Genomic DNA, 10,842 nt, shown 5'->3' with positions numbered 1-10,842 from the left:
GTTCAGGTCATCGGTGCACCAGAAACCTCCTGGCTCCACATAACATTAAACAGTGAAAGCTCTCCAAGAGACATCCATCTCTACGTAAAACCCAGCTCCACTCAACGACCAGAAAGCTACAGTGTTGGACACCCTATGCCAAACAGCTAGCAAGACAGGAACACGACCCCAACCATTAGCAGAGAGGCTGCCTGAAATCATAATAAGGTCACAGACACCCCAAAACACACCACCAGACAAGGTCCTGCCCACTAGAAAGACAAGATCCAGCCTCATCCACCAGAACACAGGCACCAGTCCCATCCACCAGGAAGCATACACAACCCACTGAACCAACCATAGCCACTGGGGGCAGACACCAAATACAATAGGAACTAAAAACCTGCAGCCTGCGAAAAGGAGAAACCAAAAACAGTAAGTTAAGCAAAATGAGAAAAGAGAGAAACACACAGCAGATGAAGGAGCAAGGTAAAAACCTACCAGACCAAACAAATGAAGAGGAAATAGGCAGTCTGCCTGAAAAATAATTCACAGTAATGATACTAAACATGATCCAAAATCTTGGAAATAGAATGGAGAAAATACAACAAATGTTTAACAAGGACCTAGAAGAACTAAAGAGCAAACAAACAATGATGAACACAATAAATGAAATTAAAAATTCTCTAGAAGGAATCAATAGCAGAATAACTGAGGCAGAAGAATGGATAACTGACCTGGAAGATAAAATAGTGGAAATAACTACTGCAGAACAGAATAAAGAAAAAAGAATGAAAAGAACTGAGGACAGTCTTAGAGAACTCTGGGACAACATTAAACACACCAACATTTGAATTATCGCTGTCCCAGAAGAAGAAGAGAAAAAGAAAGGGACTGAGAAAAAATTTCGAGACATTATAGTTGAAAACTTCCCTAATATGGGAAAGGAAATAGAAAGTCAAGTGCAGGAAGCGCACAGAATCCCATACAGGATAAATCCAAGGAGAAACACACAAAGACAAATAATAAAGAAAGTATCAAATATTAAATACAAAGAAAAAATATTAAAAGCAGCAAGGGAAAAACAACAAATAACATACAAGGGAATCCCTGTAAGGTTGACAGCCAATCTTTCAACAGAAATTCTGCAAGCCAGAAGGGAGTGGCAGAACATATTTAAGTGATCAAAGGGGAAAACGTACAACCAAGATTACTCTACGCTGCAAGGATCTCATTCAGATTTGACAAAGAAACGAAAACCTTTACAGACAAGCAAAAGCTAACAGAAATCAGCACCACCAAACCAACTTTACAACAAATGCTAAAGGAACTTCTCTAGGCAGGAAACACAAGAGAAGGAAAAGACCTACAATAACAAACCCAAAACAATTAAGAAAATGGTAATAGTAATATACATATCAATAATTACCTTAAATATAAATGGATTAAATGCAACAACCAAAAGACATAGACTGGCTGAATGGATATGAAAACATGGCCTGTATATATGCTGTGTACAAGAGACCCACTTCAGACCTAGGGACACATACAGACTGTAAGTGAGGGGATGGAAAAAGATATTCCATGCAAATGGAAATCAAAAGAAAGCTGGAGTAGAAATTTTCATATCAGACAAAATAGACTTTAAAATAAAGGCTATTACAAGAGACAAAGAAGGACACTACATAATGATCAAGGGAACAATCCAAGAAGATATATATCAATTGTAAATATTTATGCACCCAACATAGGACAAACTCAATACATAAGGCAAATGCTAACAGCCATAAAAGAGGAACTGGACAATAACACAATCATAGTAGGGGACTTTAACACCCCACTTTCACCAATGGACAGCACACCCAAAATGAAGATAAATAAGGAAACACACGCTTTAAATGACACATTAGACCAGATGGACTTAATTGATATTCATAGGACATTCCATCCGAAAACAAGAGAATACACTTTCTTCTCAAGTGCTCATGGAACATTCTCCAGGATAGATCATATCTTGGGTCACAAATCAAGCCTTGGTAAATTTAAGAAAACTGCAATGGTATCAAGTATCATTTCTGACCACAACGCTATGAGACTATATATCAGTTACAGAAAAAATCTGTAAAAAATACAAACACACGGAGGCTAAACAATAGACTACTTAATAACCAAGAGATCATTGAAGAAATCAAAGAGTAAATCAAAAATAGCTAGAAACAAAAGACAATGAAAACACAACAACCCAAAACCTATGGGATGCAGCAAAAGCACTTCTAAGAGGGAAATTTAGAGCAATAAAATCCTACCTCAAGAAACAAGAAACATCTCAAATAAACAACCTAACCTTGCACCTAAAGCAATTAGAGAAAGAAGAACAAAAAAAACCCAAAGGTAGCAGAAGGAAAGAAATCATAAAGATCAGGCCGGAAAAAATGGAAATGAAGGAAACAACAGCAAAGATCAATAAAACTAAAAGCTGGTCTTTGAGAAAGTAAACAAATTTGATAAACCATTAGCCAGACTCATCAAGAAAAAAAGGCAGAAGACGGAAATTAATAGAATTAGAAATGAAAAAGGAGAAGTAACAACTGACACTGCAGAAATACAAAGGATCAGGAGAGATTACTACAAGCAATTAAATGCAAATAAAATGGACAACCTGGAAGAAATGGACACATTCCTAGAAAAGCACAACCTTCTGAGAGTGAACTAGGAAGAAATAGAAAATATAAACAGACCAATCACAAGCACTGAAATTGAGGCTGTGATTAAAAATCTTCCAATAAACAAAAGCCCAGGACCAAATGGCTTCAAAAGAAAATGCTATCAAACATTTAGAGAAGAGATAACACCTATCCTTCTCAAACTCTTCCAAAATATAGAAGAGGGAGGAGCACTCCCAAACTCATTTTACGAGGCCACCATCACCCTGATACCAAAACCAGAGAAAGATGTCACAAAGAAAGAAAACTACAGGCCAATATCACTGATGAACATAGATGCAAATATCCTCAACAAGATACTGGCAAACAGACTCCAACAGCACATTAAAAGGATCATACACCATGATCAAGTGGGGTTTATCCCAGGAATGCAAGGATTCTTCAATATATGCAAATCAATCAGCGTGATAAACCATATTAACAAATTGAAGGAGAAAAAACATATTATCATCTCAATAGATGCAAAAAAAACTTTTGATAAAATTCAACACTGATTTATGATAAAAACCATCCAGAAAGTAGGCATAGAGGGAATTTACCTCAACATAATAAAAGCCATATATGATAAACCCACAGCCAACATCATTCTCAATGGTGAAAAACTGAAACCATTTCCACTAAGATCAGGAACAACACAAGGTTATCCACTCTCACCACTATTATTCAACATAGTTTTGGAAGTTTTATCCACAGCAATCAGAGAAGAAAAAGAAATAAAAGGAAACCAAATTGGAAAAGAAGAATTGAAGCTGTCACTGTTTGCAGATGACATGATACTATACATAGAGAATTCTAAAGATGCTACCAGAAAACTACTAGAGCTAAGCAATGAATCTGGTAAAGTAGTAGGATACAAAATTAATGCACAGAAATCTCTTGCATTCCCATGCACTAATGAAAAATCTGAAAGAGAAATTAAGGAAACACTCCCATTTACCACTGCAACAAAAAGAATAAAATACCTAAGAGTAAACCTACCTAAGGAGAAAAATACCTGTATGCAGAAAACTATAAGACACTGATGAAAGAAATTAAAGATGATACAAATAGTTCGAGAGATATACCATGTTCTGGGATTGGAAGAATCAACACTGTGAAAATAACTATACTACCCAAAGCAATCTACAGATTCAATGCAATCCCTATCAAACTACCACTGGCATTTTTCACAGAACTAGAACTAAAAATGTCACAATTTGTATGGAAACACAAAAGACCCTGAATAGCCAAAGCAACCTTGAAAAAGAAAAACAGAGCTGGAGGAATCAGGCTCCCAGACTTCAGACTATACTACAAAGCTACAGTAATCAAGACAGTATGGTACTGGCACAAAAACAGAAATACAGCTCAATGGAACAGGATAGAAAGCCCAGAGATAAACCCACTCACACATGGTCACCTTATTTTTGATACAGGAGGCAAGAATATACAGTGGTGAAAAGACAGCCTCTTCAATAAGTGGTGCTGAAAAAACTGGACAGCTACATGTAAAAGAATGAAATTAGAACACTCCTTAACTCCATACACAAAAATAAACTCAAAATGCATTAAGGACCTAAATGTAAGGCCAGACACTATCAAACACTTAGAGGAAAACATAGGCAGAACACTCTATGAGATAAATCAAAGCAGGATCCTTTTTGAACCACCTCCTAGAGAAATGGAAATAAAAGCAAAAATAAACAAATGGGACTTAATGAAACTTAAAGCTTTTGCACAGCAAAGGAAACCATAGACAGGACAAAAAGACAACCCTCAGAATGGGAGAAAATATTGGGAAATGAAGCAACTGACTAAGGATTAATCTCCAAAATTTACAAGCAGCTCAATATCAGAAAAACAAACAACGAATCCAAAAATGGGCAGAGACATAAACAGATATTTTTCCAAAGAGGATACACAGATAGCCAACAAACACATGAAAGAATGCTCAGCATCACTAATCATTAGAGAAATGCAAATCAAAACTACAGTGAGGTATCTCCTGACACCAGTCAGAGTGGCCATCATCAAAAAATCTGCAAACAGTAAATGCTGGAGAGGGTGTGGAGAAAAGGGAACTTTCTTACACTGTTGGTGGGAATGTAAGTTGATACAGCCACTATGGAGAACAGTACAGAGGTTCCTTAAAAAAGTAAAAATAGAACTACCATACAACCCAGCAATCCCACTACTGGGCATATACCCTGAAAAAACCATAACTCAAAACCAGTCATGTATCACAATGTTCATTGCAGCTCTATTTACAATAGCCAGGACATGGAAGCAACCTATGTGTCCATCGACAGATGAATGGATAAAGAAGATGTGGCATATATATACAATGGAATATTACTCAGCCATAAAAAAAAACGAAATTGAGTTATTTGTAGTGAGGTGGATGGACCTAGAGTTTGTCATACAGAGTGAAGTAAGCCAGAAAGAGAAAAACAAATACTGTATGCTAACACATATATATGGAATCCAAAAAAAAAATGTTTCTGATGAACCTAGGTGCCGGACAGGAATAAAGACGCACACATACAGAATGGAGTTGAGGACACAGGGAGGGGGAAGGGTGAGCTGGGACGAAGTGAGAGAGTAACATTGACATATACACACTACCAAATGTAAAACAGATAGCTAGTGGGAAGCAACCGCATAGGACAGGGAGATCAGCTTGGTGCTTTGTGACCACCTAGAGGGGTGTGATAAGGAGGGTGGGAAGGAGACACAAGAAGGAGGAAATATGGGGATATCTGTATATGTACAGCTGATTCACTTTGTTATAAAGCAGAAACTAACACACTATTGTAAAGCAATTATACTCCAATAAAGATGTTTAAAAAAATAAATAAAATAAAAAAGAAAAGAAAAGGAAGGAAGGAATAGAGAGAGGGAAGGAGGGAAGGAGAAAAAAAGTATTCCCCACAAGGGCCTTTGGACCTAAGGAAGCAACATACAAACATCATTTGTTTCTTCTAATCCTAGTGGACTCTATTTCCCACATCTTACTTAGAATTTAGGTTCTGAAGTCTGTTTATATGGTGAAAATCACATACAATCAACCATCAAAAATTTTGCTCAGTGATATCATTTCACTAAGTTCAACACTGACTCAGGGTTTTCTTGTTCCCTCCACTTGTGGAGGCAGGTTACTGTCCACTGTGTGAGGTATGCAGCAACTGATTCTGAGAGAAAGTAGAATTCTGTCTCATTATGCTGTGTGCAACATTACTGGGTGGACTGACTGGCACAAGTGTTCACTTTTATGGCCAAGGTATCTGGAAGCTACCCTGCTAAGAATTGGTTTGTCAGCCTCAAATTAGCATGATGATTTAACTATTACCCCAACAGGAGCACCCATTGGTTCTTGACTCAGAGACTGCTTCTTTAAGTCAGTTCCAAATCTCAGTCCTTAAGACTGGAACTTCTGGGAAAGGAGCCCCTAGTTATGATCTTAAAGAACCTCTGAAGTGAAAAGCAGCATGGCAGGGAATAAATGAAATGGCAGGAAGAGAGGGGCATAAAGCTCTGGCATTAGGTTTTAGCTAAAGCACTGAAGACAAATGCATGCGGATCTGGAGTACAGTGATGGTCAAATGTAGAATTTTTTCTTTTAAAATGTGTTCACATCTCTGACTGTGAATATATGATCATTAGTGAGTGGTAATAGGAGGAAGTGTAAACATTAACATAGTTTTAAGACACTGGTGAAGTGATAGAGAAAAGACAAACTACAAATTTGATTTCACAATGAAAAAGAAATGCTAGTTACACAAATTCACATAAATTTCATAGCATTGATGGCCGTTGCTGTGTAGAATAAAAGGTATTATACTTATTAAAAGTATGCTAGATTACTGCTGCTTTGACTTCATGCATTCTTGCATACTTAGTATATGCTCTTCTGCATGCTCTGCTCACTACTGTTTTTAGTCCAAATGACTTGAAATGTAATTTGTTTTGTTCACCATCACAAAATATTATTTAGGAGGAATGCAAATTTATATTTCAGCATTACTGACAGTATTAATATGAGTGCTTTATCAAATAATGTCATATAATTATAAGAAGCCTCTTCAAAATAAATATTTATGCCAAGATGAATTTTCTTTTTTATAAGAAAATATAATATCTATGCACATATATATTATGGTTCAGATACTGACAGTTCATTACATTTATTGTGAAAAATAGTGCAAATATCATTTGGAGTCATACTAGCATACCCCCAAATGCCATTAGCTTATGATGATGGAAATTTCTCATTCAGTTTGCAATTCAATGCTGATATTCCTGTGCAAAGAGTTGCTTTCTTCCATGTACTAATTCAGGGATCCAGGATCCGCCTACTTTGTAGGTCTTCTACCCCCCAGGGCTTCATGGTCCTCTGCGCCCAGCCAGTAGAAAAAGAAAGAATATGGAAAGGGCATATCTATTTTTTAAAAGGTTTGCCTTAGAAGTGACACATTATTTCCACCACTTTTCCACTGCATTTTGCTTGACTACTACCACCTAAGGATTTGCTGCCATCACTCTTTCTCCCAGGTCTCCTAGTTCATAAAATTTATTCTTTTGTCCCACTTCCCATTAGGAAATTAAGAACACAGGCAGTGAGGATTGAGCAGGAAAGTGAGGAAAAGGTAGGTGGAAGTCACTTATTGATTCTAGGAATCAAGTCATTGATGATCTAACATCAGTACAATTGCAGGGAAAAGGCTGAGCTGGGAGCCACTGGTCCTACATCTTTATCCCATTGGCATCTCTTCCCTTAACTTGCTGGGTAAACTTGGAAAAACATTTGTGCTCTTTGAGCCTGTATTTTTGTAGTTACAAAATAAGGGAACTGTACTAGGGATTACCTCATAAACCATAATTTGAGATTAAATTACTACTTAAGGCTGCATTAAGTAATAACCTCATGGTCCTGCCAATGGTAAATGTATGCTTTCCCTTACTGTTCTCGAAATATTAAAAACAACTCAGAGACTTTATTAGTAGTAGTACTACTACCACTACAACTATTACTACAATTTGAGTTAAAATGGCTCTATTGAGCACTTACTATATTCCATACATTCAGCTCAGTGAAATGTATATCAAGCTCAATCAGCCATAAGTAGCACAACTGAGAGACATCCCGAGCCAACTCTGAAACCATAACTCCTCATGGCTGGATTATACTAGACTCACAGACCACTGTAGGGAACCAATGGATAAGAAGAATTATCATTAGGTGGTTCTACCATATCTGTGTATCTGTGAACTCAGACCAAAGAGTAAAAAATCACTCTGGCCCATGATTCCACCAAGTGCCCTGCTTCAGTTTGAATACTTAGTTTCCTTATTTAAAAAATGAAATTTATATAACTTACCCTACCTCCTTCAAATGCCTTAAGTACCAATTAAGCCACTGCTCCAAAGCAGTAAAAGCTCAACTTCTGAGAATTAACTGTATGAACATAAGGTAATGGAGCCAACTCAGTTATCCATGGCAAGAGATGACAAGGAAAAGTAAGGCTAAATTAAATATACAGGTGTCTCCAAACCACATTTTTGCCATTCACCTAAGCTCTTAACCAGTGCTAATAAGCTGCAAAGTAAATAGATTTGAATTTTATCCCTTTACCTCTCCACCGCCTACTCTTGTCTGTTTTAAGTGCTAATGGGCAGTCAGCCACCCTTTAAAAGGCAGGAAAAGCAAGGGCTGGACTGTGCAATCAATAGACTGGATAATTAGCCCCTGAGTAATTGAGAGTTAACTGTCTTATATTAACTTCACCCCATTACTCCCAGAATATGAACAAGCCAGAGCAAGTTGGACATGAATATGAGAGAGCAAAAGAAAAAAGAAGGGTATTAAAGAACACAGTTCTTTACCTTGGGGTTATCACATGATATGTGAACTCTAATGACACAAAACCAAATGACAACGGCAGCCTTGCAAGGTAAATCCAAACATGACAAGATGGCCCATGAGAACTGTAAGGGAGTTGTTTCCCCTCAGCACCAAATTATTTTTCTCTTTTCTTGCTACAACAAAAGACTCACTCCAGGCTTTGGCTGTGTTCCCAAAAGACTGGGTAATTAAGCAGGTAAGATTTCCAAGGAGAAATAAATATTTTCCAGTTACTAGACACTGTCATTGGGTTTTGATTCAAATGTGTGTAATTCCTGAACAGAAAACATAATGAAAGGAATGTTTCACAAATTAATATAAAGCCCAAAGGCATACCTGGCAGTCTTTTACATGAAATCATTGTCTTTCATAAGCCAGGAATGTCAACCGAGTACCCATCTTGGAAAATGTTTTTCTCCTTGTAGTATTAGCACTGGTTTTACAGAAGGAAAACTCAACTTGAAGAAAAATACTTATAAAATACAACCTAAGCCTATTTTTTCTAGGTGTGAAGGCATTTAAAAAAAATAATGATATTGGTTTCAGCATTATCAGTGAAAATGGTGGCTCTTATTCAGAGATTGAGAAGATTAAGAGAAGGCTTAAATGAAATGCATAATTTCATAGAGTGACTAATTCAAATTAGAGGTTTGGAGATAGATGCTGGGCTCTAGGACCAGAACTCCAAACTACTATTCTCTAAAAATAATGTGAAACTCTGAAAAGTAAAATGGCTTAAGAAGCTGAGGAAATTCCCCCCAAATATAATTTTAACTATGCAATGAGAATGAGTCAAGCACAGGTTGAATGAACAATTTTAGGATGTTGGAAAATGACTGAGTCATCACTGGGAAGAACGAACAAATTTTTTCCCTTACAGTGGCAACAGGTTTAGGGTGATCATCCTACACTCTCTTGTCTGTTCTCCCTATAGCAAAAAATAAAATAATGGTTTAACCAGGCAATGGGGATATACTTAGTGTGATCACAGTTTATATGAAATTGACTTAGGAAATTTGAAATAATGTGATAAAAAATATATTTATAAATCTCATTTTATGCAAAATAGAAAATAATATGAATATCAAAGAATTAAACACATCAAGAATTGCTTAATTTCTAAGACAATGGTGAGTTGGTTGAATTTTAAATTCATCTGAATCAGTAAATACTCTTATTATGTGAGCAACACATTTTTATGTTTTGCATATAATTCAGGGTGCATATTATGTCATTTTAATGTTCACCGTCAGCCTGATTTAAAATCTTTTTACAGTCTTTATTTTGCAAATGATTAAGTGGCCATAATGGTGCTTAGTGCCAGAGGAAAAAAAATCCCGAAATCAATAATTTGGTAGTAAAATTTTGAGGCAATAAAATATTGAGATAAAGGCTGTGCCTGTTATCAACTTATTGTCTGTTGGATTCAAATACATCCTTCATTTCCTGCTCAATGAAAAACAGAAGGACCCTTTAAGTATTTTTTCCTTTGCTAGTTGGCATGATGTTAAGCTTTGTCAAGAGGGTGCAGGAAGGACACTGCATGAGAAAAGGGCTTTCCTTCTGGGTTCTGGTGTGCTCCTAGGCAGGCTCCTGCAACACAGGCAGCTTCTCCTGTAGCACATACTTGCACTGGCAGCACAGAAGCTTCCCTAGCACCTGGCTCCTGTCATGTATATGTGTGGTAGTAGCTGCACCCAGAGGCCAGAAGTTTCCCCCGTCATCTGCCTCAGGCAGCTTTGTAACCATGGACATCATGGTGAGCACCTTCCCCAGCACTCTCAGAGGTAGACTTCTGACAAGTTCTAAAGGGCAGCTTTCTAGCAAATTCTACCAGAGCAGCAACACAATGATTTATCTGCCATCCAGCAAGCTACATCTGTGCCATCTCTTTCAAGTTCTGCATCTCAGACTTGGAGAGGAAATTCTTCCTTGGGTCCTTTATCTTATCCCTAGGGATAGGGGTTGTTCTTTGTATCAACTGATTCTACATTCTTCAGAATTCGCTATTATTAGCCAACTCCTAGTAACTATAAACCCCTTTATAGCTAATAATTCTTTATTATAACTTGCCTTGTTCAAATCACTTTGTGGATTCTGTCTTCCAAATGGACTCTGACTGATACAAACTATGACAGAACCACTGTGATTTTGCGTAATGTTAATATTAAAGAGATCACTGTAAATATCTTACAGAAAATTCTGAGAAAAGAAAAACAATTTTTAAAATATGCTAGAAATGTGAATATTTGTGCATTT

Source organism: Monodon monoceros, unplaced genomic scaffold (genome assembly GCF_005190385.1).
Source record: "Monodon monoceros isolate NGI ecotype Baffin Bay Population unplaced genomic scaffold, NGI_Narwhal_1 Super_Scaffold_12, whole genome shotgun sequence".
Lineage (NCBI taxonomy): Eukaryota > Metazoa > Chordata > Mammalia > Artiodactyla > Monodontidae > Monodon > Monodon monoceros.
This window is presented reverse-complemented; position numbering follows the sequence as displayed.